Source organism: Propithecus coquereli, unplaced genomic scaffold (genome assembly GCF_000956105.1).
Source record: "Propithecus coquereli isolate 6110/MARCELLA unplaced genomic scaffold, Pcoq_1.0 Scaffold137, whole genome shotgun sequence".
Classification (NCBI taxonomy): Eukaryota; Metazoa; Chordata; class Mammalia; order Primates; family Indriidae; genus Propithecus; species Propithecus coquereli.
In genome coordinates, this window is record NW_012137969.1 from 4,319,375 (window position 1) to 4,331,890 (window position 12,516).

Here is a 12,516-nt window from a genome sequence, read left to right on the forward strand (position 1 = left end):
CAGAATAAAACTCTCTTCCCTGAGGAGACAGGGCCTTCTGGGATGCCTTTCATCTCGTTCCTGGGCCCAGGAGGACCCGGGCCCTCTGGCCTCCCTAGTGAAGGCCCATCTCTTCCCCTTCCTTCTTTGGGTGCAAGGAGCACGTGAGAGCAGTTGCTATAAATGGCTTAATTTTATTAGGTTGAGCCTTCATTTGTTTTTGTCCCAAGAGATCCTTTGGAACCATCTCACGCCCTTTAAAAAATCAAACTAATTACATTCTAAATTAATTAAAAACATAAGGAAATTGATCTGAAAAGCAAAGTCAACCAACAGGAGAAATGAAATTAAAGTCGAACCCTCGACAAAGGACCAGAGGCACACCTGGCTTCGTTTGGACAGAGGCTGCTCTGTTCAACTGAGCGAATGCTCTTTGGGGAGGGGATGGCTCCTGATCAAGGTCCTTTCTAGGACATGACCCTGCTTCCTCAAACGACAGGGAAACCTGTGATTCTGGGATGCCCAACCACTGTGCACGCGAGGTTCCTGCTTCTGCTGTGTCGTGGCTTCTCCTGCTTTTCGGAGCCCGACCACCTGCCCCTCTGTTAGGTAAAGGGGAAGCCTCCCCCACCCTGCCACGGGGCAGCAGAATTTATTCTTTTCCTGATGCAATTTTTTTTAAAGTCATGATGATGATTATTACTCACATTTATTAAGTGCCCATATGTTCCAGACAAAGCACATGTGTTAACTCATTTCTCTCAAAACAACTTCATGTTTTGGAGCTAGATAGAGGTGGTGGTTGTACAACATTGCAAATGTGCTAAATGCCATGGAATTGTTCACTTTCACACGGTTAATTTCGTGTTATGTGAATTTCACTGCAATATGTTATTTTATAAACACACAAAAAAAGACACCACGAAGTGGATTTTGTATGATGCTTGTTTTACCATGGGGGCCCCAGGCCAGGGAGGTAGCTTGTTCCCAGCGGGTTTACAGGCAGCTGAGGTTCACATCTGAGCTCTCTGCATTGAGAGCCTAATCTTTTAACCACTGGGCAGTCTTGGGGAATGTTTTGCTGGGAGATACAGAGTGTTGTATACGCGGATATTTTTTGGAGGTTTCTAGAAACTATTTTTCTTCTACAGGCAGAACAGCCCAAACTCATTCTATTTAGGGGCGATTGTTTTGCCCCCCCACTGCCTATGGGTCTACAGTCTAATATTCACAGGACATCGCACGGGATCCACAAAGTTGGTCCTGTGTGAAACCCAGGCATAGACTTGGTCTCTTCTCGGCAAAATAAGATTTAAGCCAAATGTATTTTCAATAAAATATTTATCATGAAGTCACAGTTTCCAGAGATTAACCCTGCTTAGGGGCTTCTGGCTTCTCAAGCTTTAAGTCCTCTATCCAGAGCCACAGGTACCCTTGTGTGAATTAAAAAAGGCATTCCCTCCTGGCAATGTTCTATAAAGCACTGGGGTTTGGGTCACACAGGTGTGTGCCCTTGTCAAAGGTGAATAGATACGCACTTAAAATTTGTGCATTTCATTGTATGAAACTTTTACATAAACAACTGTAAAGTAAGCACAACTGGACTGTAGTTAATGTTGTACACGCAGATGTATTAGGAAGAAGCATACCAATGTTTGCAATTTGTTTGAAATGCATCCCAAAATTAGAAATGAAGAAATGGATGGATACGTGATAAAGTATGTTCATTGTAGAATCTGGGCGTTGGCTACATATATGGGTGTTCACTGTAAAGTTCTTTCGACTTTGCTACTTGTTTAAGATTTTTTATAATAAAATTTTGGGGAAAAAGGCATCCCTTGGGCAGACCCAGTTCCGCAGGGCACAGCTTAGCAAGTCAAATGTTGGCTGGATTTCAGGCCATTCATCCCCTCTGTGGGGTACTTTGTGCAGCAAACAAGATGACAGCCATTCGGGGTCACCCGACTTCCCATCTCAGCACTCAGCCATTCAATTCTCTTCCAAATTCCTCTTAACAAGTTGCAGACATTTTCATTTCCTACAGAGATAAAAATTTCTAGCTTAAGGCTTTTTTCTTGTAAAAGACTTTTCAACCTTTGCCTGTCACCTCTGAGTCATTTCCTTACTGCCTTAATCACTCTATCTTTATAATATGTCTTGAGAGTGGGTCTCTCCTCCTCTTCCTCCCTTATATTCCTTCTATAAATATAAATAGAATTCCTTCTCCAGTATCACCTGGGCTGTTCTTGGCCCCTTTGCCTTTCTGTATGAATTTTAGTGCAATTACTCCAGGAAGCTCTTTGGTGGTATCTACTAAAGCTGAACCTGTTCACGCTCCGTAGCCCACCAATCCCATCCGTACATATATTCTAAGTGAAATGCATTCATACTTTCCCCGGAAGATATGGGCCAGAATGCTCATAGCAGCGCCATTTATAATAGTCCCAAACTGCAAACTACCTGAACGCCCCCAGGGGTGGAAGGGTTGAATATATTCACATCACATAATTCTACATGGCAGTCACAATGAAGCAACTATTGCCACACACAGGATGAACCTCACAGACACAATTGTGAGTGAATGAAGCCAGACACAGAATTCACTCTGGATTTTATTATGTATGAGACAAAGACATTTATATTCATAGAAGAAACAAAGTCGGCCCCAAATCTAGGCTGTTAGAAATTAAGATGGAGGTTCCTCTTGGTGGTGGAAGGGGACTCACAGGGGCTTCTAGGACCCTGGCGGTGTTCTGTCCCTTGATCTGGGATGTGTGGGTGTGTTGGGTTTGTGAGGTTTCTTTGAGATATATGCATATATATGCTATATAATATGCCATATATATATACACACTTGTGGTCTGTGCACTTCTTCATGGAGGTTACACCTCAATAAAAAGCTTTAAGAAATGGGGGTGACTGGGAGAGCAGGGCTCCACTGCTTCCCACAAGGAAGGAGGACCAAGGCCTTGCCCCTCAGCAGTGGTCTGGACAATACAAACTGGTGGCCTTTGGGCCTTGACGTGGCATCCAGGCAGCTCCCAGAAGCTGGCCGTGCGCGGAGCTCTGGTGCTGGGTAAAACCCTCCATGTTGAACACATCCTGGTCTGCGTAGCTGCGCCGCATGTCCCCTCATCCCTCATGTCCATTCCGTCTCCCCGACTCCCCACCTCCGGGGAAGCCTTTCTGGCCTTAGAGGTAGGATGCTTCTAATCTCGTTCACCCTGTTTCACCCTGATCTCTTACCTATAGATGAGAGAACTTTCTAGTCCTCTGGGGCCCAGGCTTTTGAAACTCAAAATCTAACAAACAACTCATTTTCTTTCTGCATTTCTGCTTTGCCATTCTTTCGTGGAGTTAAAGGAAATACCAGACATGAAAAAGGCATCAGTTATGTTTTGAAATTAGATAGTGGGGATGGTCACATGACATTGTGAAGGAACTAAATGGCATTGAATTGTGCACTTCGAAAAATTTATTTGATGTTCCGTGAATTTCAACTCAATTAAATAAAAAAGGAAAACGAAACAGTTTTCAGTTTTCAGTTAATAATGAAACAATGTTATCCCCACGACATCGCCACCTAATCTAGGAGCCTGTGGAGGGCACGGAATCGGCGCCTTTGACTCTGTCCCAGCTAATTGGCGTGAGCTCCGGTATCCGGCTGCGGCAAACTGGCTTTACGTGATTAATGAAGCAAACGTGGTGGTCAAGAGGACAAGCGTGGATCAGATGACTGGGGGCTGAGGCCTGGCTCTGCCACTTAGGAGCTGGGTGACCTTGGCAAGGCTTCTAATTTAAAAAAATCGTTCATTCATTTTCAGCAGCCCGAGAGGAAATGTGTGAATATTGTCCATTATCCGATGTTTACGCTTTAATGTCTTATGAACTTTCACCTGAGGAAATGTCAAATCCAGCCAAGAAACATCCAAGAAGAAAGAGGGTAAGCGGAAGTTGCGATATTCCAAAATATTTCCAAATGTTAGAAAAATTAAGCACCAACCAAAAAACACTTCTGGGACTCACAGATACTTAACTTCTCTGGGCTTCGGTTTCTTTATCAGTGAATCGGGAATAATAAAATCACCTATCTCGGTGAGGATGCGACGAGAGGAAGGGTGTTTAACACCCGACTCAGGGGCTGTGAGCTCTGCCGTTGTTGTATTATCATTAATTCCCTCATTCATTCTGAGGGCAGGAAATCTTCCTGCTTTCTTCCACCCAGCAGATGCAGTTTTGAATAGAGTGGCCACACTCCATAGATAATTATTTAATGAATAATTGAATGAATTACAGCAGTATTTAAAATCCAAAAAGCCTTTGGCGTTTAAGATTGGATCATACCTTTTCCGTCCCATTCCACTTCTCCAATTCTCTGACATCCTCTCACGGCGTTCAACAGAGCAGCCAGCACCCAGGAGGGTCTAGGAAAGTGTCTGTCAAATGAATAGATACATTGCAGAGACTCACTTGGGTGCTTCGAATGCAGATTTTGACGATCGTTACTGCCGTGGTGAGAGCTACATATTTCCTGGACGTTGAGGCTGGTGCCGTGGGGCCAGCCGTGCTCAGGGGTACTTCGGAAGCCCGAGGGCCCAGTAACGATATTCTGCCAGCTTTATCCGGCCTTGGTGTGAGGATGTCGACGATTCCAACTTGCTCCCGTGTTGCAGACACAAGTCAGCCAGAACTGCTGGGAGAGTCCCGCCTCTGTGTCTTTAATTCGCTGGACAGTTCATCACTGGCTCCCTTCAGTGAGAGTCCATCCATATGTGCCGAATCCTGCTGGAACTTGGGGGGCTGGCATGGACCAGCGTGCGTGGCTAAAGTCTGCCTCAAATCTGTGGCCATGAGCATCTGTGGCCAGAGACCCTCCCAAGGAAGATGAAGCAGGTGGCCTGGCTGGACCAGAGCAGGCACGTGGCTGGCCCGGGTCCAGGACTCCCTACCGCTCCTTCCTCCTGATATTTCTATAAGTTTGCCTTTTGTGGCACCCACACATTTGTGCAGGAGCCGGTGGCAGACCTGATGACTTTTCTCTCTTACAACGAGCTCAAACGTCCGTCTGCTAAGTGATAAAAGAACACTGGACCTACTGTGTGCCGACACCCCCTGCCGGCTCAGTCTGGGCAGCGCCGCCTTCATTTCCTGACCAGTAGGGCATGTTTGCCCGACTATTTGAACACGCGGTTGCATTTTGTCTTAGTATTTCACAATGATATTTGTATACATGACCTAGTGCTAAAACTCATGGTAAGAAGAGCAAGAGGTGATCCCACTGAGGTGAGGACAGCAAGCACTGGAAGGGTGGGAAGTGGAGAATCTTTACCGCAGGAATCAACCGGCAAGGACATGGGCACAGATGAACGTGTGCAAATGGCTGGGACCTGTCGCTGAGGACGGTCCCTCAAGGCCTTCCCTGTTAACTGGAGATCGTGTCATGCTGTTGGGCTCTCTGGGAGCAGAAGCCCCTGATGACGGTGACGGGGTGGTTTGCCTTCTGTGTGTCCGACTCACACACGCGTGCACTGGGCACGATGTTGCGGGCTGCACATGTGTCTTTATCATCCTAAAGGCTTTTTGAAATTCTTCACCCATTCCTTCCAGCTCTGGCAATACGCTGCTTAACTTTCTGATTGATCATTCTCTGGAACAATCAATATGGGCCTTTGTTAACCTTTGGATCAGCTTCGTTCCTCAAGTCTCTTTGGATTTCTGCTGTGGTTTGAATGTTTGTCCCCTTCGAAACTCATGTTGAAACTTAATCCCTAAAGTGACAGTATTGAGAGGTAGCCTTTAAGAGGTGATTGGGTTGAGAGGGCTCTGCCCTCATGAGTGGATGACTCCATTCACAGAATAATGGATTAATGGGTTATCACAGGAGGGGACTGATGGCTTTATAAGAAGAGGAGGAGAGACCTGAGTGAGCACACTCAGCCCCTCCCAATGTGACACCCTGAGCTGTCTTGGGACTTTCTGCAGAGAAGAAGACCCTCACCAGGTATGGCCCCTTGACCCTGGACTTCTCACCTTCCATAACTGTAATAAATAAATTCCCTTTTAAAATAAGTTACCCAGTTTCAAATATTCTGTTATAAGCAACAGAAAATGGACTAAGATAATTCCTTTCTCTTTTTCTTCATTTTCTTGGTTCTCAGGTCTTCATCGTTCTGTAATAATCTTGCAGTTGTGGGACTTTGTTGAAAAAATGTTCCAGGTTACCGAACAATGAAGATAGGTTCCCTTTGTCTTCAAGGAGGACCCAGGGGTAACTCCTGTCCTCCTAAACTGATACAGAAATTTTCCCCCAAAGCCGTTCTCTTCCTCTGAGCCTGGCAGGTGACAGAGGTCATAATTACCCTCATATCCATAAATATTTTCTCTTTTTTCCTGGAATCCAGTAGAAATCTATCTTTCTCTTTAAAGCTTTATAAGTTGATATTTATTTGTCTTGGGGAGGGTCTTTAGAATTCTGTTGTGGAGTGTCTTTTATTTAAGAAATTTTATCTTTCATAATTGCTTCACAATGGTTTCTCATTTGGGGCATTTTCTAGTCTGACACTGAGTCTCCTTGACCTGTTTTCTGGTTCTATCTGGTCTTCTTCCCATCTTTAATAGCTCTGAACCAAGTCAGTTGTCTTGGTATAACCTCAACGCTCCTGATCTTGTCCTGATCTTGTCCTGATATGTCTCTTTCTCTTTTAAAACTTCTCTCTATAATTTGATTATCTCCTTAATGCTTATGAGTATAACCCTTGTTTCTTTAGACCCAGAGCTGTGGTAGCTTTTAAAAATGATTAAAATAGCTTAAAATAGTGTTTAAAGGTGAAAAATCCTGTATAAACTTAATGATTAAAACTATTAAACTCTTGGAAGAAAACATAAGGGTTAATCTTCATGACCTTGGATTTGGTAATGATTTCTTGGATATGACAACCAAAAGTACAAGCAACAAAAGAAAAAATTGACAAATTGGACTTCATCAAAAAATACTATCAATAGAGTGATAAAACTACAGAATGGGAGGAAATATTTGCAAATCATATATGTGATGGGGAATTAATATTCAGAATATATAAAGGACTCCTACAACTCAACAACAGGTGGGATATTTATAAACTTATATACACGCCTTCCGAGAAAGCTCTGGAGTTTTAGCTCTCAGCTCCAAGCTCAAACGTGGGTGACTGGAGAGCCCATGAATTGGTGGATGATGTTGGGTGGGAAAAAGGGGAGGTTGGGTGTGTCTGGTACCTGCATGTGTGGCTTAGGGGCCTACGTTCAGGAAGAATGCACTACATTCCTCCGGATGACTATGAAAATGATATTAAAAGCATAATATCACCAAGATTTCTATCATCCATATCATGAAAAACTGTCTGGTTAGATGAAAGGCATGGCGGAGGAAATGCATGCAGGAATGACAGAAAGGCTAGGTGACAGATGGTTGGAGGGAGAGCTATTTATCAAGTCCTTCCTTGAGCTAAAACAAAAATGATTAGAAAGCAAGAGCTGCCTCTTCCTTCCCTCACCCACTCCCAAGTCATAGTGATTTTCATGTATATTTTGCATCAAAAGTTTGATTCTTTGTGATGCATCAACCATTATCTAGGAATGGCCTCTATTTTGTTATAGAAATTTATCCCCCTTGTGTTTCATGCAGAAGTTGGAAGACTGGATAGGTCGAAAGCAACCTGGTTCCGCCTCTTTTAGCTTTAGTTTACTGTCAGATGCAGGGACAGAGAATGTAGACTGCAAATTCCTGCCTCGGCCCCAAAGCTTGGCATAAAAGTTCTCAAATTCTTCATCAAAAATCAAATTCAGACATCACCTTTTCATATTTGAGGACAGTGACCTTGAGCGAGCCTGTCTTTTGTTTTTGCAATTCCAAGCAAGGCTTTATCTAAACCTCGGACTTGGTGGGATATTTTTCAGATTATAAATCTAAAAATACTCTTGGTATGGAAGTACTACATTCTTTACATCAAAGTACTAGATATATTGATAATTATTTTTCCATCTTCGGGCAATCTCTTCCATTTCCCTCGGAACCCATGAATGTTCAATTACTTCTTAGTATTCTTAGTGTTATGCACATGTAACTTAAATTTTGTTTCCTATTTTTTTCCTCCCTTCCTTCCTCTTCCTAGCATCATGGCTTCTTCTTGGTGGTTCTCTTCCTGAGTCATTTTGTCCATTTGGGCTTGCACCTCTCTGTCCCAGCCATCAGGCTCTGACCATTGTACTTTTTCTTCCTCTGCCCCTTTCCCTCCAGGTGGGACTCCTAAACCTGTTTTTTCTAGACATGGCTCGACTACTCTTTCTTTACAACTTTTACTAACTGGCTCCAAAAGCCATTTGTTGTGAAGCATTCATAGACTGGGCTTGGTAATTCCCAAAGATAATTAAGGCCACTTAGAATAAAAGGCACATCCAATAAGATTATTGGAAAAGAAAAATGAATCAAAGCCACGAAAAAGAACAAATATGTTCCCTCCAGGACTGAGTTACTGTAATTAAATTTTGACTTTGGCACCGGGATTCCTATTGGTCTGGGCAGTAAGGGAAACGGAAGCGTTGCATAAGTCACTTTATTTAATGGGGATGAAGCCGGTCCATTTGTCGCTAGACAGAGACCTTTTCTGGTTTTAAACTATAAAAGGAATTTTTCAGGTGGCTGTCACACAGGGACACTGAGCAACATAATGGATAAGGCAGAGATTACTTTGACCTGGGAGATTTCTGCCCCTCCGACAAGGAACCTGGAAGATCCCCCCTTGGGGATGCACCCTATGACTTAATCATGAAATACCCCCATGGGACCGAACAGGCTGCCCATCTGAGTGGAGGGGCCAGTGTTGACCATTCCCCTGTTAGACGGCATCAGGCGAGGTCTTACACAGCTGCTGGTGTTGCTATAGACGTTGCTGCACTATTGGCACTGATCATATTGGATTCTGGGTCAATTGCTTCTCAAAGCCACTCTGAGGCCCTGACAATACAATGACCTCGTTAACTTTATATGGGAAAGTGGCAGCAGGTGGCTCTTTCCACATATATTGTTCTGCTTTTGTGTCATGGGGACTTGCAACTCTGGCTTCTGCTGCTAGGACCCTAAATCCCTGCTTGGTCCAAGGAAGCCATCAACGATGCTGCTGCTGCTGCTGATGGCGACAATGTCAGCTAACCTTCCTGCTTACCTTCATTGAGAGCCTAATTTGTGACAGCCACTGGACTAAACCTTGGTCATGCATTTGCTTATTTAATCTTGACAAAAGCCTTGTAAGGAATGTGTTATGATCGTTTTGATCTTCATGATACAGGAGATCAGAGCCTATGATGTGTTTGAGTTGGTGGTGACTATATTGGTTGTCTAGGACTGTCTGGACAAAGTACCACAAACACGCTAGCTTAAAAAACCCAGAAATTTATTCCCTCTTAGTTTTGGAGGCCAGAAATCCAAATCAAGGAGTTAGCCTTCTTCCTTGTGGCTCAGAGGGAGGATGTTTTCCACACTTCTCTCCTAGCTTCTGGGGGTTGTGAGCAATGCCTGGCATCCCTTGGCTTGTGGCTGCATCACTGCAATCTCCGCCTCCTTCATCCCATGGCCTTCCCCTCTGTGTCTGTGTCTTCACGTGGCTTCTCCTCTGTGTGTGTCTGTCCCTGGGTCTCTTCTTCTCTTCCCACGTGCACATGAGTCATATGGGATTAAAGGTCCAATTTACTCCAGTGTGACCTCAACTTGCATCTTAACTGCATCCACCAGCACCCCATTTCCAAATAAGGCCACCTTCCTAGGTACCAGGGGTCTGGTCTTCAAATTACCTTTTTGGGGAGCACAACTCAACTCACAACAGTGACTAGTCTCTCCCTCGGGGCCCTTGGCCAGACAGACACAGAGAAACGTGGTGAAGGCAGTGGTCGAAGTAGACACGGTCACAGAAGCAGCAGAACCAGGGAGCATTGGGGTCTAGTGCCTGGCAGTTTACCAGGGTTTCTGTCCTATTCAGGGTGACAGTTCCATGATGTCATGGGTGCTGAGATGACTGAGGGAGTGGCGAGGTGCCCAGCCAAAAGTCGCCGCAACCATATGTAGGCAAGAGGGAGAAAGCTCTGCCCTGTTCTTGCAACATACCCTGCGATGTTCATCTTACATTTCCTGTTTCATTGATTGCCTTCCACGTGTTCTTCTGAGATCTGCCTTACATTCTCTGATTTCTCTTCCACTCAATTGTTTCATCACCTTTTACTTTCGGCTCTCCTGGCAACCCAAACGGTCCTGATTATGACATGTCTGAACCGTCTGGACACATTCCTTTCTGCTGATACCTTGAGTTCGAAGAATACGCAATTTAGCAACAAGCAGGTGTGTGTATTGTTTCTGTGGTCATGACCAGCGCTGCAACATTTTGTAACCACATTAGGAGTGTTCTGGGAGGTGTGAAAGGAAATATTTGCCCCCCATGAGGCTGACACAACCTGCCAGGTTATTTCAGGAGGCCCCTCGGCATCCAGACAAGCATGCCACTGGCACAATTTGGGATGACAAGATCTGGCTCCGTGCCCTGGCTTCATGGTTTAATTGCTTGGGCAAGTCTCTTCCCCACCCTGAGCTTCTGTTTCCATATCTGCAAAGTGAGAATTAAAATAATCTGACACTACTTATCTTACTACTTACGTACGTGGCACATAGCCTGAGCACAGCACGCACACAGCAGGCATGCAGCCCAACCGACGTGCAGCGACACTGGGTGAGGTGCCCCCCACCCAATGCCAGAGAGACCATCCATGGACCTTCCACTGTCCTCACCACAGATGCCGCCAATCATGAGACCCGGAAGAGCTGCTTCTCCCCTCCCCCAGCCACCAACACTTAGATACCCACCTGACCACCCCAAATTGTCAAGATCAAGTTTTGCTCTACTGAGAAGAATGAGGACTTGAAAGCTGAGTTATAGACAAACAATCTTGCTTTTGCTTTTGTGCACACTCAGGATGGTGGCCTATGAAATTTGAATCTAATACACCGATTATTCCAGAGCATCACTGTCTGCCACGCCAGGAACAATTTGCTTCGCCAGTGGAAGTCAGGGGAGGCTGCCCAGAAAAGGTACTGCTTGGGCTAATGATATAAAAGGACAAAAATATCAGCGTGATGGTGTTCCTGGCATCACGGAGTCCCTGGACAACCTGTGCACTGGTACAGATATCTGCTTTGATACAGGAGTGAGTACATGACAGACACATGGCGGTTGGGGGCTTCTTCTGACACATAGTGTCTTCCTTGTCATGTTTAGCACAACTCTTAGCATGAAAATCTCTTCATGTTAAAAGTGTTACTTTCTGTGGAATTAAGGGGCACACAGAACTTGCCTTCTATTATTTCCTCGTGCAGAACAAGACCATTTGCACTGGTTAGGACACAGTGCTGGCTGCAGTTTAGTCCCCTGCAGTGACTAGCCTATTACTGTTGGTACAGAGTCCAACAATTGGATCACGTGAATCGGGCAGGTAGATGGTCATATTAGCCTTAGTTATAAAATCATCTTAGCCAAGTATGTGTTTTGGAAGAAGATGAAAATATATTAGTTTGCACAGGGGTTTTGTTCTAAAAAGAATAAGAAAGGCTTTGGGTTTAGGTGAGCTAATTAAGTTGTCGATAGTTATCGGATGACACTGTAAGCTTTCCTTGTCTGAATGTAATCTGTGGACCTCCCAACTGTACCATTGATATGGTCAGAACTTGCATCTTTCCTTCTCCCTGCTGGGCTGAGATGGAGACCTTTGCTCTGGAAGACTCACGGGGGAGCTGCGGTGGGAGTAACCGTGGAGACAGGAACAGGAACCTTAACCGATTTGCTGTTTCATTCCTGAGTCGCACCACCTCCCACAGTGAGCCTTATCAGGGAGCAGCGGGTGTCGCATACTGATGTACGAGAGCAGCAGAGGACTTTGCACCTCTTTCATGTTAGCTGTATATATAATATTTTGTCGTGATCAATAGCTGTTGGGAAGCCACTTGGCAGTCACTGAGGCTCGGTTTGCACACCTGTAAACCAGGGACAGCAGCATGACCCTATGTAACAGAGCCCAGGGAAGCCAAAAAGGAGGCAGAGACATATCAGAATTCCAGGGACTTTATCCTGCTTGTCCAGGGGATCGTCTCCCAGCTTCCCGTGTCTGTCCTTGGTTGTTAGTCAAGCTTGCTGCCCCTTCTCTTCGTCACCTTTCTGTAGGGCTCCGTTCTCCCAGAGACTCCAGAGGTATGGCACGTGCACACCGCCATCCCAGCACATTTATGAGTCTCTCTTTCCACTGGGAGGTGACTCCTGAGGAAGGGGTCCATGTGGCTTACAGATCAGGCCTGGCACAATACCTGCCCATGACATTCACCCACTTGGCCTCAAATCAGTGCACGAATGAATAGATGGATTTGTGCATTACACTTTACAGGGGAACTATGGATTTTTTTTTATTTCAGCATATTATGGGGGTGCAAATGTTTAGGTTACATATATTGCCCTTGCTCCTCCTGCC